General features: G+C 44.9%; 1 long non-coding RNA gene across 1 annotated transcript in view; it reads right to left on the bottom strand.

Annotated features, from left to right (window-relative positions):
• Positions 1-21528, bottom strand: part of LOC139265309 (uncharacterized) — a 33213-nt gene extending 11685 nt beyond the window's left edge. Inside the window, exon 1 of the long non-coding RNA XR_011593524.1 lies at positions 21398-21528. This is a non-coding gene — a long non-coding RNA (uncharacterized lncRNA). The remainder of the gene's footprint in view (positions 1-21397) is intronic.
• Positions 21529-22298: the final 770 nt, after the last annotated feature.

The raw sequence follows: 22298 nt of genomic DNA on the forward strand, positions 1-22298 counted from the left end.
CAAAATATTTTTTAAAAATTACATTCTAAATGTTGGCCCGATTGTGCTGATCCATGGCAGAGTTTGCATTTGGCGGAATGCAAATGAGTTTGAGCATGAACTTGAAAATAAAAACACTTCTCAAAACTTGCCCCATTTTGCCGCAATTTACTCCCGGATCGCCGATTGTGCCCAAAGCAGAAACTCTACCCCTTTGTGTGTTTCATGCAGAGTTTGCCATTCTGAAAGTAACGCCTTGGAGGATGGGAATTTAGAATGATGCCATTCTGCTTGCCGAAGATTGTTTACAATTAGCAGGACCCCATTCTAAGATCTTATTACTTGGCCATTTAAGACAATAACAACAACAACAACTTGTATTCATATAGAGCCTTTAATGTCCAAAGGCACTTCACAGGAGTATAATGTGATAAAAATTTGACACCATTCAGACAGGTTCAGAATGTTAATTATTTAAGGCTTCACTGCAATATTAAAACCAATTCGCATCTGATTTAAACAGCTACTTTAAGACAGGAGGGCAACTGTCAATTTTAAATCTATTCTTAATTAACTTTTGATAAATGTTCATGGAGTCAAGGTAGGATGTAGTAAATCTCCTTTCTAATTTGTTTGGTGCCTTTTGTGATTAGACTTCCTATGATCATAGAATTTCACAGCACAGAAGGAGGCCATTCAGCTAATCATGCCTGCGCCAGCTCTCTGTAAGAGCTAGCCACTTAGTCAATTCTCACAATTGGGCCTCGTGCATCATTAACATTATGTGCATGAGCTGCCAACACCTGCTGTGCCTCCAGAAGGCAATGAAGGTAAGTCCCAGGAGAGATGATGGGGGGGGGAGAGTACAGCAGCAACATGAGGTGATCACGAAGACTGTGGAATCACAGGAGCACTCTTGCTCCTCTTGGCTCCACAACAACATTTTTTGATTTGTCTTACTTATTGGTGGTGCTGCTTCTGATCGGAAAACTTGGGTAGGATGCCATTGCAGATCAGACATCATGGTGAATTTGACTGTATAGAGGAATTGTCTGAATTATATATATATATATATATATTATATTAAATTACTAATGCCACTTCATACTAGATATTTTCTCTCTAAAAATCCTAAGATCTTTACTAAATTACTATAGTTAGTACTTTTTTTTAATCATTTGACCAACAGAACAATCCTCTACTACGGTCTATCTTCTATCAGCAAGCTGGTGTTAATATCAGAAGTAACAGTCCAAGGAGCATTCATCAGCTTATGGGATGGTTGGGTAAAAGGAACCAATTTAAAACAGTGGTGAGCAGGGTACATTTGGTAGAAATTACAAAATCATTTGGAATATTATCATCAATGCAATCAATACTCATATGGAATAATTAGTATTTTAAAAATCATCTATTTGCCATAACATTTCTGCTGCTTCTTATTAATATTGAAAAGAAAACACCGAAGTCATGTGTAGAGATAAACGGTAGCATAGTTGTTATGTTACTGGACTAGTAATCCACTGTGGGTCTGATATGAATGGATCCTGAACAACGGATCCATTACAGACCCAATCCATGTCCGGACCGGGGTCAAGCAGGGCTGCGTCATTGTGCCAACCCTCTTCTCAATCTTCCTCGCTGCAATGCTCCACCTCACAGTCAGCAAGCTCCCCGCTGGAGTGGAACTAAACTACAGAACCAGTATGAACCTGTTCAACCTTCGTCATCTCCAGGCCAGATCCAAGACCATCGCAACCTCTGTCGTTGAACTACAGTACGCAGATGACGCTTGCGTCTGTGCACATTCAGAGACTGAACTCCAAGTCATAATCAACATCTTCACTGAGGCATATGAAAGCATGGGCCTTACACTAAACATCCGTAAGACAAAGGTCCTCCACCAACCTGACCCCGCCCCCATCATCAAGATCCATGGCGTGGCCCTGGACAACATGGACCACTTTCCATACCTCGGGAGCTTATTATCAGCAAGGGCAGACATCGATGACGAGATTCAACACCGCCTCCAGTGCGCCAGTGCAGCCTTCGGCTGCCTGAGGAAAAGAGTGTTCGAAGATCAGGCCTTCAAATCTGCCACCAAGCTCATGGTCTACACGACTATAGTGATACCCTCCTGTATGGCTCAGAGACGTGGACAATATACAATAGACACCTCAAATCGCTGGAGAAATACTACCAACTATGTCTCCACAAGATCCTGCAAATCCCATGGGAGGATAGTCGCACCAACGTCAGTGTTCTCGATCAGGCCAACATCCCCAGCATCGAACCACTGACCACACTCGACCAGCTCCATTGGGCGGGCCACATTGTTCGTATGCCTGACACAAGACTCCCAAAGCAAGCGCTCTACTCGGAACTCCTACACGGCAAGCGAGCCCAAGGTGGGCAGAGGGAATGTTTCAACGACATCCTCAAAGCCTCCTTGATAAAGTGCAACATCCCCACCGACACCTGCGAGTCCCTGGCCAAAGACTGCCCTAAGTGGAGGAAGTGCATCTGGGAGGGTGCTGAGCACCTCGAGTCTCAAAGCCGAGAGCATGCAGAAACCAAGCGTAGGCAGCGGAAGGAGCGTGCGGTAAACCAGTCCCACCCACCCTTTCATTCAACGACTGGTTGTCCCACCTGTGACAGGGACTGTAATTCCCGTATTGGACTGTTCAGTCACCTGAGAACTCACTTTTAGAGTGGAAGCAAGTCTTCCTCGAGTTTGAGGGTCTGCCTATGATGATGATGATGATGATATGGCTGAACAAGCCACTCAGTATCCAACTACCTGATGGACTGCAACAGTTCAAGAAGACGGCTCTCCACCACATTCTCAAGGGTGATTAAAGATGGGCAAGAAACGCTGGCTTTGCCAGTAATGCCCGCATCCAATGAATAAAGAAAAAGAATATGGGCTCAATTTTCTCCAAAGCTTTTTTTTGGCGTACTTGAATATTTACACCCGTTCTTGGGGGCCCAAGTACACCAAAAATAAATGTTCTAAGTTTCCCCGTTTGATTTCTTCAGGCCGAACCTGTCCTTTAGTTTTGCGGGTGGAGCCTTGATCTGCGGCAAAAAGATTGGGTTGCCAGGGTAACCAGGGACACAATGTGGTCTGAGGCTGGCAAGTGACACTTACAGCTCAGCTCGCAACCTGCACAAGCACCTTAAAATACATTGCAGCAACTTACCTTCATTAAATGATTAAAGTCCCTTCCCCCCTCCTCCCGATGCCGGTGCCGATCCCCGCCTCTAGCCCTGGCCGAGTGGCTTGCCGGTCCACTCCCCGCCCCTAGCCCTGGCCGAGTGGCTTGCTGGTCCACTCCCCTTCCCCTATCCCAGGCCGAACGGCCTCCCAGTCCATTCCCCCGCCCCTATCCCAAGCCGAACAGCCTCCTCCCTCCCGGTCCCCGCACCTAACTATACCCAAAAGGTTTCTCCCCTCTCTCTCCCCACTCTCTCCCCTCTCTCTTAACTTTCCTGCTGCTTCTGTCCAGGCATCTGCTGCATTTACCTGCACCGATTTCCTTACCTGCGCCAATTTCCTTAACTCTCCAGGTATTTTTTACAAAGGCCACATATGCTGGCCTAAGAAGAACTGGAGTAACTCTCAGCTTGCCAAACTTGCCTAAATGGCCAGAATTGGCACCGGTGGCAGGTTACGTCCCCTTTGGCTAAAAAAATCATTACTAACTGAGTTACGCTGGTGAAAATTGATCGGGGAAACTGTGTTTTTTTTTAACTTAGGCCATAAAAAGCGGCCTGCGCAAAAGAAACGGCGCAAATCACTGGGGAAAATTGAGCCCTGGAAGTGTAAGTTGTTATTAACACTCCTGTACAGTAGTGATGGAGTGCTGTATAATCGGAGGTGCTGATTTCAAATGATGTGTTAATCCAAGATCATGTTTGCCTGTCCTAATATAGTTAAAAATCCCATGGCTGTTCAAAGAAGAACAGCTGATTCTTGTGATGTCCTGGTGGACATTCATCCTTCAACCAACAACACCGACTAGTGGTTCATCAATTGGCTGTTTATGGGATGTTACTGGTGTAGAATAATTGCTGTTTGCTTACAAAATAAAACTGTAAAAAGTAATTCTTTGTTTGAAGTACTATTGAGACATTTCAACATAAAAGGCAACATATAAATACAACCAGGCAGGAGGAATATCAGCCAGGGTTCATCCCTAACTCCGTTATTCCTCCAGCCCTACAATCCACTGAGAACTCTGCACTCCACCAATTCTGGCCTCTTGTGAATTTCCTATTTTAATCGCAGCCCCATTGGGCCGTGTTTCCAGCTACCTAGGCCCTAAGCTCTGGAATTCCCTCCCTCAACCTCTCTGCCTCTCTACATTTCTTTCCTCCTTTAAGACACTCCCTAAAACCTACATCTGCACTAATATCTCCTCATATGGTTCAGTGTCAAATGTCGTTTCATAACACTCCTGTGAAGTGCCTTGGGACATTTTGCTACGTTAAAGGTGCTATGTAAATACAAGATATTGTTGTTCTTGATCACTATGCAATTAACTCTGCTGACAAATGTGCTTATCTAGATATCAGATGAGGCAGGATCAGATGCCTCCATGATTAGTCTGCAAACACTCACTTTCTACGCTCATGCAGGAAGCATGGTCACCTGGGCAAGGTGCCAGAAGGTGCACAGAACCCATGGAGCTGTTATTGCCTTCAGGAGAGAAGGAGGGCAGGACCTCGGCAAAAAATAAGCCCCTTACAATGTGTGTGAAATGACAGATGGAGTCTTGTGAAAAACATATTTGCAGAAAAATAAGTGTTTGAAAATTAAATTATTTTTTATTAGTGGCTGTTCCTTTTACTGGTCACAGTGTTTCATTGATTCACTTCTGCTTTACTCTTGCTAGTCTCCATGCCTCCAGCATGGATTATTATTCCCCCCACAATGCAAGTTGGTTGAAGGCAGGAGGTGAAAGTGGAATAATAAAGCTGGCCTTTCCTACCTTGTTATTTCTCATTGTACAACTGCCTTTGACCACTTCCTCTCCACAGTATAACAACAGAAAGGTCTAGGCCAGATGCCCCAGAGGGAAAAGTATCCCACTGGTTCTCCCACAACCTGTTATTAAAACCTTTCCTAAATAACTGCAGTTAGGTCATTTGTACTAGGCACCAGCAACCTGTAATTAAAACGTGTGATCCCACACATACTGTTGTTATTCTTCATCAACTAACAAGTTTGTCAGTGTAAAAAGAAAAAAACAATTAGGAATCTTTTAAAATCTGTAACAGAAGACAAAACAAATGCTACAGTGATGCAGTCCCAGTGCTTCGAGTCCAAAAATGAAATGACAAGACAGGGAAAAAAATACTGTTTTCTGTTAAAATGTTATTACTGTTATTTTCACACTTTCTGGGAGTGTTGAAGCACAGTAATGTGTGCTTCACTCTTTATGTGTGGCACCCTGACTGTTAAACACCCTACACCATAACTGATCCCAAAACCTCACAGCTGTGGAAACCACCCATAGTAGTATTATTACAGCATGAACAAAATCAATAAAGGTTTACAATTTTAAACATTAAAAGCAGTTTCTGGGCACCTTTACCCATATAAACACACAAATTTTAATCAAACCCCCCAAAAAGTCACGAATAAAATGAATAACTCTATACTCAGAGTAATAGCAAAGGTGAGCCAATTGTCAAGCTTGTTGTTCACTCCCTGCTTTATATTATTTTTCTCCAACCCCTTAGGACTATCTCTGTCTTGGAAGGGTTGGCAACCTGCTCCATTGGTTTCTACTGGTGGTGCTCTCTATAACTAGCTTCACAAAGATTCAAACAATGTGGTTAACTTTGGATGTTCTCTCCCTGTGGGAATATGCCTCCTCTCCTCCATGCATCAGCCAAGCTGAGGTCAACAATGCACTGTTTAGGAAGCAGGGACAAAGAACCCAGCCTTCTATCCAGTGGCACAACATGGAAGTGTACTAACATGCTGTGCCTCCAGACTACTCTGACCATTGAACTTCTACAGCAGAAACATTTCGAACAAAACTTGCAGATAAAACTCAAATCATATCATTTTTTGATAACGTCAAAAGGTAAACAATTACAATATTAACACTTTGGAAGTGTTTCTGACAACTGTCATCAACTTGTATGGATAACAAGTAAAATATTGGTGCTTCCTTTGCACCAGAATAGTGCCTTGCTAACATTTCCACTGTGCTAAAGCTGTAAATCAATAATCAGATGGGGAAAACCAGGATCCACTGTCAAAAAACTCTTCACCCAGAAAATTCTATTTGCTTCATGACAGTAACAATTGTGAAGTGTTGGTCCAGCATATGGTGCTGTTTATTTTCTTTGTGTTGTATCCAACTGTTTCAGTTCCCTTGTTCACAACAGTGTTGAGTTTTGATGTCACACCCAGTGTATAGGATGTAGTGACAGTGACACTAAGTAGTTTGTGTCCCTTCAAGTGTTAAGTGTCAATAATTCAGTCAGAAACTGCCATTTCACTGTGTGATGGTGCGGAATTGATTACCATGGTGATGGAACACTGAAAAGACTTCGTGACAGTCTTTCATGTTTTTAGAATACAGCGTTAAACAAAGCTATGAAGATTTGTGCCACTGGTGAGACCCAAGTCCATAAAGGCATCTGTACCATATTTAACATTTATTAAATGGCTTTCAGAAGAATGCAGTGGGCAATACTTTCGTGTCATTACCGTTCCATGTGTGTTTAAAATTGGTGTCGTAGTGGGAAGGAAATGACATAAATGGTTGAAATGCCAATTTGCCACTAAGTTTCTGTCGGTCCTAATTATTGAGTGGACCTCCATTCTGGTAGTCAGAACTCCCATCGGAAACTGTTGGGAGACTCATAAATATATTGGGGTCAATTGAGGAAGTTAAGACCACTAATGTCATTTTCACCTCAGTCCGCCTGACTGTCACCACAGTCTGCTCCTGCTCACCAACATGGGTGATACAAGTCGGGAGATGACCATTGCCAACGATAGTTAAAGGGATCCTCAGCTGCAGTTGGGGAAAGCCGGATGGAGGTTTGGGAGACATTTTTATGGCAGACACTTGAGTTCTGAGCGTTAAAGGGTTTCAAATCGAATGCATTTGTTGCTGTTTGTTCTTCACACATGTTGCCTGCTGCTGTAACCTGCTGTCTCTCTTTATTCCCATTGCTAATAGCCCTCCCCTTTAAGTTACTGCTGCAGGTCTTTCACATTCGGCTGCCCTGCCTGATTACCTGTCTTCAGATGATGAGCTGCCTATTGGTGAGCGTATTTCGCACTGTCAGCTTGCCATTCTAATCAGGACCTCAGACCAGAATTGAATGAGTACCATTCGCATTCCTTTTGGGCAGTTGCTATTATGTCCTGCCCACCACCCACCCAAATGACACTCAAAATGAAAGTCGCCCCCAATATGTCACAACCAGATTGGTGGCAGTTACTCACAAATACACCAACAAGCTTTAGGTATGAGCACAGTTTACCACAGCTCATTAACAAATGAAATGAAGCTTTGACACTCGGTATAATCTGATACTTATAGGATGAAATCTTGCTGTACAATATTGCCACACAAATTCTTGGATATTCTTTGTCCACTGTTTTAACGTATGTGTTAAGTGGCAGTATGCCAATCTTGCACAGTGCAATTTGACCTGTATTAACTTCTCTAGTACCTAAGCATACAATATTAATGCTTTTTACGAGATATCAGAGCAGCTTCACTGGCAGATCGAGCTGAAAAGGGAGGCTTTTGTTCATGTTGTATCTACCTGCCAGGCTAAATGCTGGGTATTCATGCGATAACTAAAAAGTAATGTCCATTAGCGACACTGAAAAGTGCCATATTCCAGTGTTAGACCCACACTGAGCCTGCTGTTTGAATCAATTGGCCACATATCTGATGAGCCATCAGTTCTTGGTCAGGCTTGCTGAATAGGACCTGTCACAGGTGGAGCAACAGCCTTGGGAAAGAGCCGTCGATATAGGCTGTCATCGAGTGACACAAGTGATGATGTCATGGAGAAAGCCAAGGTGGATTCATCCATTCATTCACTGAAGAAAAGTCACACGGAGGCTAGAGGCTAGAGGCCATGGAAGCAGTGGAAGGGGGAATCAGCAAGTGTAAATAAAAACATTGTCACTAGATTTGCTGACATATCATGTAGCTTTTAACAATTAAATTAGTCCGTGCCTTTGACACTGACAACTTGGCTTACACTTGTTTATTAAGGTAGTGTGAGCTGCGGCTGATACTCACAGGCCACAATGGCAGGCAGATGGTTGGAATCTTGTAATCATCAACAGAAGCCGGCAATTGACTGCCTTCACAAATCATCGTGAGCAGCAGAACTAGCCGTCTTTTGTCTACCCTGTCCTTCATAAATGATTACAAGATTCCACCCATCTGTCAGCCTCTAGAGTGGGATATATATAAAGTGCAGTGAATATGAACAGCTGTTGGGGAGTATTTCCAAATGATGTTTACCATTCGCTCAGAAACTACTAAAGTAATCACTTCAACTAAACAGTGGTGGGCAGTTCAAGTACTTTTTGTCACTAATAATCCCAGGCATTGCCTACATGGAGATTCATTGATGTTTCAGCCTTTTGAATTCTAAAATTATTAAGCTAACAGAAACTAGAACTCAATGTGGCCAACGGGAAGTGCATGGATCTCACACACGCCATTGTTTCCCCATCACTTCTCCTGGACTAATCCTGGTCCATTGTTCTAGTTCACTAAATGTTATTGAATGTTAATAGTTAACTCATTAGTGTGGGTACAAATCATAAAATGTATTTATTTTTATTCAGGCAAATTGGAAGAAATATGATGGTCTTGCTTTTATAATTTCTTCAGCTGTAGAGACTGGTCTTCTGGTCTGTAGTTGCAGCTCAGTCCAGTGGCTCAGCTGTCTTGTGTACAAACACGAATTGCCACAGAACAGAGGTACTCAGCCTTGCACCAAAGTTAGGTCACCCCATTTAGTAACTCATCAATCTCAGCTGCAACCACATGGGGAGGTGCCACATAGAGGTCAGGCATTGCCCTGCATATAGTAAAGTACAATCAGAACAGACAACTGACTTAGCTCCAACACTCAACTAGTTACAGAGTGGCACTTGTGGGGTTTATGCTGGTCTGCCATCAAAGTTACAATGGGAGATCAGGGATCTCCTGCAGAAATTCTACCCTTCAAAATCCAGGTACACACAGGTGAGGTGCCCCATGGAGAGACATCACAGCATGAGTTAGTGCCTTCAAGAGAGCAGAAAAATGGAGGAAAAGGAATACCTTATCCAAGTGCTGTGCGCTATAATCTTTAGCTTAATGGGGTTTTGATCAAAATAAACTGAAAGGAAATACTCAAAGTATTGAACTGGATGAAAGTGAAATGACTGTTACAAGATTCCAGTGGCCACTCCGCGCTGAAAACAAAACACAAACTGTTACACTACTGACATAATCAGCATGATGCTCTGGTTTATGTTTTGGAATCAAATAAAAGAAAAAGACAAATAAAGGTATTCTAAACGATGAATCCTTCCCACTCATTCCTTGGCTAGTGTTGTTTTACAATTACTGATTAAATTAAATTAAATTTTTATTACATAGAATTAGTGTTTTGGGGATTTTATTCTGCAATTTCATCCATATCTCCACGAAAACCATAAATCTGTGGGCTAACTTTACTCATGGAAAACCAACAGGATATAAACAGGCTTTTGGCATCCATGAACAAACTGAGCACCAAAGCAGGATTATATTATGGAAGAATCACTTATTTCTTTGTTAATTGCCATGCCACAATTGCACTTTTTATTCATATTAGGAAATGGTATTAGTTTAGTGAGAAGTGGAAAGGGCATGCATCATACAAGAACAGCACAGTATTCATTTTTTGAAAAAGATTTGATTGAATGATTCTATAGTTTTGCCTCCCTCAGCGTGGAAGTAAGATAATTTTGTATACAGTGTCATCTTCTCCTCTAGCGCAGGAGAGATTATCAGATATGTTTATTAAATCCCCTGGTGTTTGAAAAGAACACAGAAAACTGACAGGCAGTGCAATAGTAAAGTGTCTGTCTCAGCTGGAGATCTATCTGTTATGAATAAGTTAAGAGTTTCAGTACAATTTAGAACTGTAAGAGAAAATGCTTGCCTATTGTGTGTGTCTGTTGTAAGCCTCGGGCAAAAAGAAATAATCAGTTGAATTGCTGCTGTCAGTGTTGAACAATTACTGGTAGCTACTATAACGGTATAAAATGCTCTGATGCCACCTTTTATCTGTGTGTTTTACAGCTAGTGCTATCAGAGCCTAACTGTAAACAGCAAAATATAACTGTATATTGGGCATTGCTTCCTTTGCAGCTTGATCTAGTGTTTCGATGAATTCATGTTTTTGTTTGTCAATAAATATTTTGTTAATTAATGAAACAATTAAAGGAAATGTGAGGACTGTTAATTGGAACAAAGGATATGCCAAAAGCAAAGTAATCTGTAGGATGGAGTGATGCAGCAAGTTAACACACTGTCCTTTCACCTCTGGGACCAGACTAATGGGATGAAAATCTTTCTCTGCCAGCTGAAAGGGACTTACGTGAAATAGGTTTGAGTAGTGTTAACACAGTATTTACTGAATACATCTCCAAAGTACAAAATGACTTATTTTCTTATTTTCATTACGTTGACGAATCTCGCTTGGGATCATTTTAACTTTAACATGAGGCAAAAAACAGGTAATTGTGAAGCAGCCGCCGGTTTTACAGCTCGCCCACTTTTCAAATCGGCTGTTGTGTGGAAGCGGCTGCTGATTCGCTACCACCTGTTCTTCGCCCAGTGATAAAAGTTAAAATTAACCTACCCCGTCCATTAAAAGAGGTCAATAAGAAAGGCTGGTGTGAGAAATGAAGATATTACGCTGCAGTAACAGGGGGTGTTCTACTGAGCTTCAGATTCAGACACGTTGATGGAGGCAAGGTAAAGAAAGCTTTACTCTGTGTCTGACCTGTGCTGTTTGTCCTGACATTGGAATGCATTGTAGGGGCACTGGGCTGAAAATAGGATTCCTGAAAAATAAGTTCCAGGCTTACAGCCAGAAAAAGACTGACTATCTTTAAAATAAGCTGATTTCCCAATTCTGTACAATCTGGTCATTGTGTAGAATATACCTCCTCAAGATTCTACTATTAAGAAAGAACCTACAAAAAAATGAGGGAAAGGAAACAAAAATTACTTGAATTGCATGTTACAGTGAAAACCTGATGATCTGGTATGCATTGAACAACATGCATGAGGTAATACACTTAGTTGTTTTCTATCTAAATTATTCTGTCACAATATTATTTTAGTCAGTAAGTGATACTTTAGCTTCTATATAAGATTATGATTAGCATTTCTCCAATGATCAATTTGATTCTGGTGACTGGTCCATGACAGCTAACACAACTGTCTTGACTGCACGCACTGCTGAATATGTCCTGTTCTTATCAATTATTAAGTGGTAGAAGGAATGGAAAACATTTCTTTAAATAAATCAACCTGAATCTTGATCTCAGTAGATGAAATACAAACGGGTACTCATCTAACCAGCCTGTGTAGATTACAACTGACTTTTAACCAATTAAATGAACATGGATTTTGTGTAATGAAGGAGACGGACATTTCCTGCAGTCTGGTCCTAGGTTGAAACCTCACAGTTCTTAAGATTGTCAATGGTCTTTGAGTTGTGCATGACCTTTTCAAAAGCTGTAAAGTGCAACCACAGCAGAATAAGGTTCTAGGGATGGACATTCAAGGTGGAAATTTTGTTTTTTTCGGAAAAGTCAAAAATGAAAGCATTATGGGCTCAATTTTCCCATGTTATCTACACTGCTTTTTTTGGCGTAAATTAAAATGTCCAAGTTTCCCCAAAAGTTTCTGCGGCAGCGTAACTCAGTTAGTTATGATTTTTTTAGGTTAGTATTTTTTTGCGTAATCTGATGTCTGCGCCAGTTTTTCAGATTTATACAGGTTTGGCCGATTTACATTTTTCCTAGGACAACGTATGTGACCACTCCCAAAAAACCATCTGGGCATTTAAAAACCAGTGCACATTAAAAAAATCAACGCAGAAAGACGCCATTGTTTTTATGCAAAGTTTTGGAGGGAGTCAAGAAGACATTAAATATGCATCAAGAAGCTTAATTTTTTTCAAACGCAAAACAGAGAAAATGGAAGTCTAATGCAATTCTTTAATTTTGGATTTTTTTCAAAGTGCCACACCACCACCGAACATCCCCTCACCGGGCTCGAGGGTCAGAGCATCGGCCGGCAGATTTGCTCTCTCGCCTGGACACACAGGGGCTCGGCTTCAAAAGAAACCCGGGGGTGGGTGGGGGTGGAAGCCAAACTGAAGGCATGAGAAGCCTTACATTATGCAGCAGCTTCAAAAGAAGCCTGGGAGGGAATGGGGGGGGTGGACACCGAACCCCTGTGTCTGGGCGAGGGAGCGATTCTGCTGGCTGACCCACGAGCCCAGTGAGGAGATATTCGGTCAATGGTGGGGTGGTACTTTGAAAAAATCTAAAATGAAAGAATTGCATTAGACTTCGTTGCCCCAAATGTCCTCATTGAATGCCTAGCTTCTTGTTCTAAGCAAGCCTATTGCGCATGAGCAGACCAAGGTGTGGTCCATACTAGGGTGTTGACCTTGGGAAGTGAGAGAGGAGAGAAGCTTTAATGCCTTGTCCTGCTGTTTTGAACGTCTTGCAAAGCTACAATTTAATTATGGGGGCAATATTGCCAATGCCCTACCTCGTGCAAGCCATCTGCATGATGGTGCTACGGAGGAGGTGATTGAGTTGACATCATTGCATGAGGAACCTCAGAGCACGTAAGATGATGGGCAGGGGGCCTTACCCACATCAGGTATCTTGAGACAGGCGTTCATACTTGCACCTGAGTGATACAGACTGTGTGAGAAGGCTGTGTTTCCACAAAGACGTTGTAACCAAGATCTGTGAGTTAATAAAAGCAGACATAGAAACTTTGGGGCCAAGTTTCGGTCTGAGTTGCTCCTGTTTTTTTTGGAGCAACTGGTTTAGAATGGAGTATCTTAGAAATTGCAATTCTCGGCATTTAGTTTGCTTCAGTTCGAGTCAGTTAGAACAGTTTCAGTTTGGAACAGATTTTTTTTTTCAAAAGGGGGCGTGTCCGGCCACTTACGCCCATTTTGAAAGTTTAGGCAGTGAAAACTTCCTCCAAACTAACTTAGAATGGAGTAAGTGTAGATTTTTGTACGCTCAGAAAAACCTTACCTACACTTAGAAATCAGGCGTAGGTTACAAATCAGGCGTAGGGAATGGGGGGGGGGGGAAAGGGAAGTTTACAAACATTAAACACTTCAGTTTTACAAATAAAGACCCATCATCAATAATAAATGATAAATACATCAATAAATCAACCAATAAATCAATCGAAAAAATTTTTTTTTTAAATCAATGAATAAAACATTTTCTACTCACCGACTGCAGCACCGGAAGCCCTCCAACAGCGTGCTGGGACGGCCCCCCCCCCCCCACCCCCCCAGGGTGTGTCTCTCTGTGTCTGTCAGTGTCTGTGTTTCTGACAGCGAGGGGAGGAGGAGGGGGGGGAGGAGGGGGAGGAGGAGGGGGAGAAGGAGGGGAGGGGTAGGAGGAGGGGGGAGTGGGGAGAGTGGGGAGAGGGAGGGAAGGGGGGAGGGAAGGGAGAGGGAGGGGGAGGGAAGGAAGGGAGACAGAGGGAGGGGGAGAGGAAAGGGAGGGAGGGGGAGAGGGAGGGGGAGGGGGAGGGGGAGAGGAGAGGGAGAGGGGGAGGGGGAGAGGAGAGGGAGGGAGGGGAAGAGGAGAGGGAGGGAGGGAGGGGGAGATAGAGGGAGGGGGAAAGAGGGAGGGAGTGGGCTAGAGGGAGGGAGGGAGGGGGATAGGAGATGGAGGGATGGGCAGAGGAGAGGGAGGGAGGGGGAGATAGAGGGAGGGGGATAGAGGGAGGGAGGGAGGGAGGGGGATAGGAGAGGGATGGAGGGGGAGAGGAGAGGGAGGGAGGGAGAGGGAGGGAGGGGGAGATGGAGGAGGCTGAACAGGCCCGGCCAATGTGAAAAAGCTAGGCCCAAGACTTCGGGTGAGATCCGCCCCCAGCAAGATGCCGAGCGGGCGGGCCCCAACGAAGGAAGAGGGAATGGACCGGAGTTGAAGGTAGGTGGCCGGGGGAAGCCAGAGCGGGGCGGGGGGCATCGTCGGAGCGGGAGCTGGGGGTGGGAGGGGACGGGTCATCGGAGTGGGAGCTGGGGGTGGAAGGGGGTCATCGGAGTGGGAGCTGGGGGTGGAAGGGGGTCATCGGAGTGGGAGCTGGAGGGGGGGGTTGTCGGAGCGGGAGCTGGGGGTGGGGGGGGGTCGTCGGAGTGGGAGCTGGGGGCGCGGGGGTCGTCAGAGTGGGAGCTGAGGGTTGGGTCATCGGAGCGGGAGCTGGCGGGGGAGGTAGTCGGAGCGGGAGCTGGGGGGGGGGGAGTGGAGCAGGAGCTGCGGGGGGGGAGGGGGAAAGGAGCGGGAGCTGGGTGGGGGGGGTGGTGTGGGGTGGTTGAGAGAGCCAGCTGAACAGGGGAGGAAGCTGGAGCCAGAGCAGGAGCTGGACGAGGGAGGTGCAGCCTGATCTTCGCTGCCCCAGTGAGCCCATTTGGCCAGGGCTAGGGGCTGCGTGCTTCGGGCCCCTCCCACACAGTTTCAGGCGCCTGCAGCTACTGCGCGTCCACTGTAGTGCGCCTGTGCAGAGGTCCCGGCACTGATTTCAGCGCAGGGGCCTGGCTCCAACCCCCACAGCTCGTGCTGTGCCACGCCAAGCTCCAAAGGACCTGCAGGGAGCCGGAGAATCTGCAGGTATTTTTTAGGCGCACCTTCGGGTGCGAAAAATGGGCGTCCAGGTCAGGGTGCGCTGTTCGCGGCACGGCCCGAAACTTGGGCCCATAGAAACATAGAAATTTACACCGCAGAAGGAGGCCATTCCGGCCCACTGTGTCCACACTAAGAGCTGCACGGTCCTTGGTCAGCAGCCCTAAAGATTACATATAAACCTATGAACAATGACAGAAAGGCAAAGAGCGCCCAGCCCAACCAGTCTGCCTCACACAACTGCGACAGCCCTTATACTGAAACATTCTACACTCCACCCCCACCAGAGCCATGTGATCTCCTGGGAGAGGCAAAATCCAGATAAAAACCCAGGCCAATTTAGGGAGAAAACAATCCGGGAAAATTCCTTCCCGACCCATCCAGGCGATCGAAACTAGTCCAGGAGATCACCCTAGCCATATTCTATTCCCTGCAACCTGCAACCTAGAAGGGTTAGGAGGACTGCTTTGTCAGTTGAAGTGAAGGTTACAGCTGCACTTTCATTCTATGCATCTGGATCGTTCCAGGCCACAACTGGGGATGTGTGCGCCATTTCTACATGATGACATAAAGTTCCCCATGACCATCCAGGCAATCCATGACAGGACTGTGGGCTTCTCCAGGATTGCTGGCTTTCCAAAGGTACAGGGCTACATTGATTGTACCCATATCGCCTTGCGAGCATCTTTGGAGGATTCCAAGATATACAGGAACAGAAAAGGCTTCCACTCCATTAATGTGCAGCTCGTGTGTGACAACATGCATCGTATCATGTCAGTTGATGTGAGATATCTTGGGAGCACCCATGATGCGTTCATCCTATGCGAGAGCACTGTATCTGAAATTGTAACAATAATTGCTGTACAGATGGCAAATTTCCTGCTTGAGGCATGACAGAGTTGTTTGACACATGAATATGATATAATAGCCAACTTAGATGAGAGGTAATAGTGAAATGGAGTGCGATTTAGCTGTTCAGTACTATTATTGTGTGTGGCAGCCCGGCCCGGAAGTCTTCCACCTCTCGATGTAGTTCGAGATCTGGACTATTAGGCCCTTCATTGAAACACCTGTGAACTCATTCCTTTTTGGCATGGAAGCAAGTCATCCTCTCTTCAAGGGACTGCCTATGATGATGATGATGATGATATCTGCAATGTTTCAGCAGCAGCCTGAAGGGTAGAGCTGGCTACTGGGAGACAAAGAGTACAGCCTCGCCACCTGGCTCTTGACCAGGAACGCGTAGCCTGGAAGGAAGCTGACTGGGAATACAACATGTCGCACATTGCGACGTGCAGCCCAATAAAGAGGAGCATTGGCATCTTGAAGCAGCGTTTACGATGCCTGGACCATTCCAGAGGCTACTTGCAAAACTCCCCTGAGATTGTCGGTCAGTTCACTGTTGTGTGCTGCATGCTGCATAACTTAGCCATCATGAGGCAGCAGCTGGTAGTAGAAGGCCCCCCTGAGGTGAGGGTGGCTGATGTTGAGGAGGAAGATGCAGATGAGGAGGAAGAGGAGGAAGCTATGCAATTACCTGAACCTGAAGCACAACGGCAGAAGAGGGTGGGCCGTCATGCCCCTTTAACTATTGCTCGAGCCTTGCGCCAGCAGTTCATTCGTGAATGCTTTGCTACCTGAAGGCTCAGTGGCAACTATTCCAAATGGGCCATGTTTACTGTTTGGACCTATTCCGTAATATTGTGTAGTGTTAATGGAACAAATAATGGAAATGATTCTTCTTTAGTTCAAAAAATTGTGTTAATACTGGAACAAATAATGGAAATGATTTAGTTATAATTTAAAATATATTTTATTCAAAAGTTTAACACTTGTTTGTACTTAACTTTAATAAAAATATTCTTGTATTAAACTTTTAAATTTTCAGTTAAGATCACTTACAAACTCTAAGATCACTTAAAAACTTTAAGATCACTTACAAACTTTTAAACTTGTAAATTTACATAACTTAAAAAAACGTTTAATTTGAGAACAGTTACAACAGTAACAACATTAATAATAACAACAACAGCAGCAAAGAAAGGCTGCACCCATCTCTCCTCCACCTTATTCTAAGACCGCCCGCTGCGCTTGGTCTTGTTGACTCCACCTCTACCCGCAGGCGGTGGCGCAGCGTTTCTCGGCTTGGTACCAAGCTTATTCTTTCGAGCATCTTGGGTAATGCGCACTTCTTGATGGGGGGGCATGGGCAGGTGGTAATTTGGAGGGCCCGGCTTGGGCCTCTCCAGAGGCTGGTCTGGGGATTGGAGTTGGGGTGGCAGTTGATTCTGTCAATGGCCGCGGAGTCTGGGCGTGTTCCCTTATTGTAGCAGCTAACTCCAACATTCCCCCCCTCATGTGCGCTGGCAGTGTCTCAACTCCCTGCAACATTCCCTCCCTCATGTTCGTTGACAATGTATCAGCTACCTGTGACATTCCCTCCCTCATGTTCACCAACAATGTCTCAACTATCTGCGACATTCCCTCCCTCATATGCACCAATATTGTATCAACTGTTTGCGACATTCCCTCCCTATGTGCCCGCACAGTGTTCCCATTTCACATGAGAGTGATGTTACTTCTCCTGACAGTTCTGATACCTCATCACCCACCCCACTGATGGCGTCCAGGAGTGATCGCGTAAGATCAATGCTCTCTGCACTCATTGCCATTATCTGAACCACATCTGTTAGATCCTGCACCTCAGGAGAGCGTTGTCGAGCTCTCCTTCCCCTCCTCACCCTGGGTGTGGCTCACTGCATCCCACTGGGACCTGCAGCCTCGGACGGTGGGGCCCTGGGTGAACCTCACTGCACCCCACTGGAATCCCCAGCCTTGGACTGTGAGAAACCATGGAATATCCCAACACTCCACCTTTCAGGAAAGGGCCTGGCACCTCAATGGGCGGCACTTGCACCTCCTCCACAGTGAGTACATGAGTGGGGATTTCATCCTTCCCCCCACCCTCCCCCTCACCCCCATGCTGTTGGTCTGGAAGGTGGGATTGGAAGATGTTCTCCTCTTAAGGCTCGTCCGCGTCTGAATCTTCTTCTGCATCGGCTTCAGCCTCGTTAGGGTTGGCCTCAAGTTCTGCAAAACATAACAGAATAGACAAATGGTTAGCAGCAGAGGAGGGGGCAGGGTGGGTGGTATGAGTAGGCTCACACAGCACAGGCAGCAGGCTCATTTGAAGGACCGCGATGAATGATAGCACATTGCATCAACCGAAGCGTAGCTGTCGAAGACATCCCCATGAACCGAAGCATGGCTAGCCCGCGCAGTACTTAACATTTAGCAAAGCCAGACTGTGGAATTTTCAGGACTTACCCTCTCCCTTGAGTGTGGGCCCAGCTTGTGCAGTGGTGGTTGCTTTTCTCCAGGCAGGACCCATCAAAGCAGCGACCCTGTCTTCCAAGGGTGTCAGTGGGTGCCGATTTGCCGGACCTCCTCCCAGTTCTTTCTCTTTTGTTGTGTGCCACCTTCCTCTGCAAAGATGAAAATATAACTTTTTAGAGAAGGTGTCTTTCTGCTGGGTGGGACATACAGATACAATTCCAGTAAATAAATGAAAATATTACTTACCTTAACTACTTGACCAAGGTCCTGCCATTTCTTTTTGCACTGGCCTCCAGACCTCAGGGTGGTCACCATTGCACAGTAATCTCATGCAAGTTGGTTCCAGAGTTTCTTCATTTCTTTTGGTGAAACTTTTATGTGACCTCTGCTGGTGTCCAGCTCATGCCATCTAGCCTCAATTACAGTAACTAGTGTCTCCACTTCATCCTGTGAGAAATTTTTGGTTCCTGAGCCGCGTTGCATATTGTATTGCAGCTCCAATTTTTCCACTGAGAATTAAAGTTCTCACACACAACTGGCTCTTTAAAAATGGCCAAATTGGGGAAAATGGAGCCCCTAAGTGGGGATGCTCTATATGCTTTTTTTGGGATCAAAGCTCCGCAAAGATCAAGCAACAGCTCTGTTGCCCCTACCTCAAGTTAGGACTATAACTATTACGTGATTAGAACTTTAACATTTTTTGAGAATGCTGTACGGTTTTGATTGAGTAGATTAAACTTATTGACTTTTTCGTGTTAAGGTATCTTTAAAAGGGCCCAACATTTGTACCTTTGATAATAGTAAGATGAGAATAAGAAGTGAACTACTAGGCATGTTCAGGACCGAGGATTCCTACTCTTCTAAGAAAGGAGCATAAAATGTTAGCAAAAAGGCAGATAAATAGCTGATCTTCACTCACTAATGCCGTGATAAAAATCATTAATGATAAACTCATGCAACTTTCTGCAACTGTAAGAGCTAAATCCAATGGTTGATCCTGAATGCAATGAATTTAACAAAGGGGAAAGCTTGAAAGATCAGTAGAGAAGTAAAAATAGTCAAAATATAGAGGAGTTTTATAGAGGGTGTTGTAGTCAGTGGTGCATCTATCACAGTAGAGCAGAAGGTGAGGATGGCCTGCAGCACAGAATGACTTGCAGCAGACATTGGCAGTCAAGAGTTATGGGGAGCGGGCAGGGAAGTGGAGTTGAGGCCAAGATCAGATCAGCCATGATCTTATTAAATGGTCTACTCCTGCTCTTATTTCTTAAATTCATATGTTCTTATAGGTGGATTTTCCCCCAAACAGACTTCAGATGGCAGAACATGGCTACATGGTGGACCCGGTGGGAGGCCCAGTCTCTTTTGAGTCCTGGGCTTCATTAGCATAGGGACAGTGGGCTGCGGCCAGAGATCAAGCTCTGGGCAGCCCACCAGCTGGCATGTGGGTGGGAGGACAGTAGGTTTGTGGGGGTGGGGGGCTCGATGTCTGGAGAGGGCAGTGGCCCAGGCTACTTTTGTGGAGCCCAGGCTAGATTTGTGGCCCCACAAAAATAAGAAGGAACTTACCTTTGGGATTCCCTTAGGCTAGACTGCCAGCTGATACTGGGAGGAAAATGCACAGAGCACACTTCGTCCAGTTCAGTCGAAAAATGTTAATCGGGGTCCTAGATATATCATAGGCCCCTGATTCAGAGGCAGCCCCACCCACCCAGCGGGAAGCTCAGCAGAACTTTGCCATGACCACAGCAAAGGCGGCAATGGGAGGTAGGTCATTGCCCACCATTTTTGAGGTTCTACCACCCCATTTCCCAGGAGGCCTGATAATTCACACCACTGACTCAGGTAATTCATCTACCACACCACTGACTCAGGCAATTCATCTACCACAACAGATCAAACTGCCTTGGAACAACAGAGGAGCAGTACATGAGGAGGTTCAGACTTGCCTGAACCACAAAGACCTGCACAGATGTTTGATCATCTGCCATGCATGGCCATCGACAATGATGGTGATCACTTAATATTTATGCCATAGGATAGGGACCTTCACATAAGTCAAACATTGTTTCTTTGGCTTTTGGACAACTGACATTTACTTTCTGCGCAATGAAAGAATGGCAGATTGGAAGAGATACAAAAAGTGAATTCATTGTATTCTGCGACTAAATATGATGGACCTTTGCTGGAGTCATTGTGGGTTCATTAATTTCAGAGATAGAAAGAAAGAAAGACTTACATTTATATAGCACCTTTCATGACCACTGGACGTCTCAAAGTGCTTTACAGCCAATGAAGTACTTTTTGGAGTGTAGCCACTGTTGTAATGTGGGAAACGCGGCTGCCAATTTGCGCACAGCAAATTCCCTCAAACAGCAATGTGATAATGACCAGATTGTTGCTGTGTTGATTGAGGGATAACTATTGGCCAGGACGCCGGGGATAACGCACCCTGCTCTTCTTCGAAATAGTGCCATGAGATCTTTACTGTCCATCTGAGAGAACAGATGGGCTTTTTGGTTTGACGTCTCATCCAAAAGACGGCACCTTTGACAGTGCAGCACTTCCTCAGTACTGCACTGAAGTGTCAGCCTAGATTTTATGTGCTCAAGTCCTTTGAACCCACAACCTTCTGACTCAGAGGCGAGTGTGCTACCCACTGAGCCACAGCTGACACTGGCAAAACTTACTACTCAAACAAGGGTACGTGATAGTACAAAACTGCTCCCAATAGGAGTCCCAATTGGCTGTTGCAGTGCTGCTTCATGCATGTCACTACTGAAGGGTATCTCCTTATAAAGCCCATTGATCACTCTGGGCACCTATAAGATTTTGAAAACTTCCCTCGTGGTTGTTTGTAACAATTCTCCAAGTGAGGTGATGCTAGGCATGACGACAGTTGTAATTTGGACCCAAAAGCCTCTATAGCAGTGCAGGAACATTCATGATGGATGGTCCTAATGTGCCAATGGTTTACATAGCTGAGATCCTAGTATCCAACGGCAGATTGCAGTACTTTATGTCATCATATGTGAGAGTTGCAGTGAATATCTTAGCACAGAACATCTCCATACTATCCATACCACCTTCCAATGAATGCAGGGGGGCAAGTGACCCCTGCCTTTTACAGCTGGTTATACTTGCCTCACAGCTTGGTGTAACACTCTATTTCTTCCAAGTGTTTGTATCTGTGTCTGGTATATGTTTCAAGTGGAAGTGATAATGTTAGTGTTCTGGTGAGCGCTGCTTTTGCTTGCATCTTGTAGACCACTGGACTCCCTTTGCTCTAGAAAGAGAGCAGAGGAACATTATGATTGCATAAGCATACTTATCAATTTTGGTACTGTGTTGATAGTACATGCACTATTATGCAAACATACACAATAAATGTGTATGGACATGTTAATGGAGTAAATCATGTATATAAGTATATAACTATATGAATAATACAGTATATGACAATAGTTCTACATTCCCCTCCAATCTTCACAGTCATAATGCTGTCCAGACTCTCCTCGCCTAATAAATCAACATTAGCTTCTTCATATCAGTGAGTTGTAAATGTCATGGGTCCACCATTGTTCCATGCTGTGCCCTCCTGTCTCATGTGTGTTTTGCCTTTAAACAGAAGAGTTATAAGGACTGAGCCAGGTTGATTTTCCCATTATGGAATGTATAATGCAATTTGCATAACCAGGCTATTTTCATTTCAGTGCCTTTTTTAGGTGTTAGCCTTGGCTCAGTGGTAGCACTCTTGCCTCTTAGTCAGAAAGGCCTGGGATTAAGCCCCACTCTAGAGACATGACCAGTTAATCTAAGCTTGCATTTCAGTGCAGCATTGAGGGAGTGCCGCACTGGTGGAGGTGGCCTCTTTTGGATGAGACATTAAACCAAAACCTCAGTTGCCCAGTTAGATGGACATAAAATATCCCACAGCACAGGGGAGTTTCCCAGTGGCCTGGTCAACATTGTATTCCTCAAACAACATCTAAGGACAGATGATCTGGTCATTTATCGCAGTGCTATTTGTGGGACCTTGCTATGC

The sequence above is a fragment of the Pristiophorus japonicus genome, chromosome 6 (genome assembly GCF_044704955.1).
Source record: "Pristiophorus japonicus isolate sPriJap1 chromosome 6, sPriJap1.hap1, whole genome shotgun sequence".
Taxonomy (NCBI): domain Eukaryota; kingdom Metazoa; phylum Chordata; class Chondrichthyes; family Pristiophoridae; genus Pristiophorus; species Pristiophorus japonicus.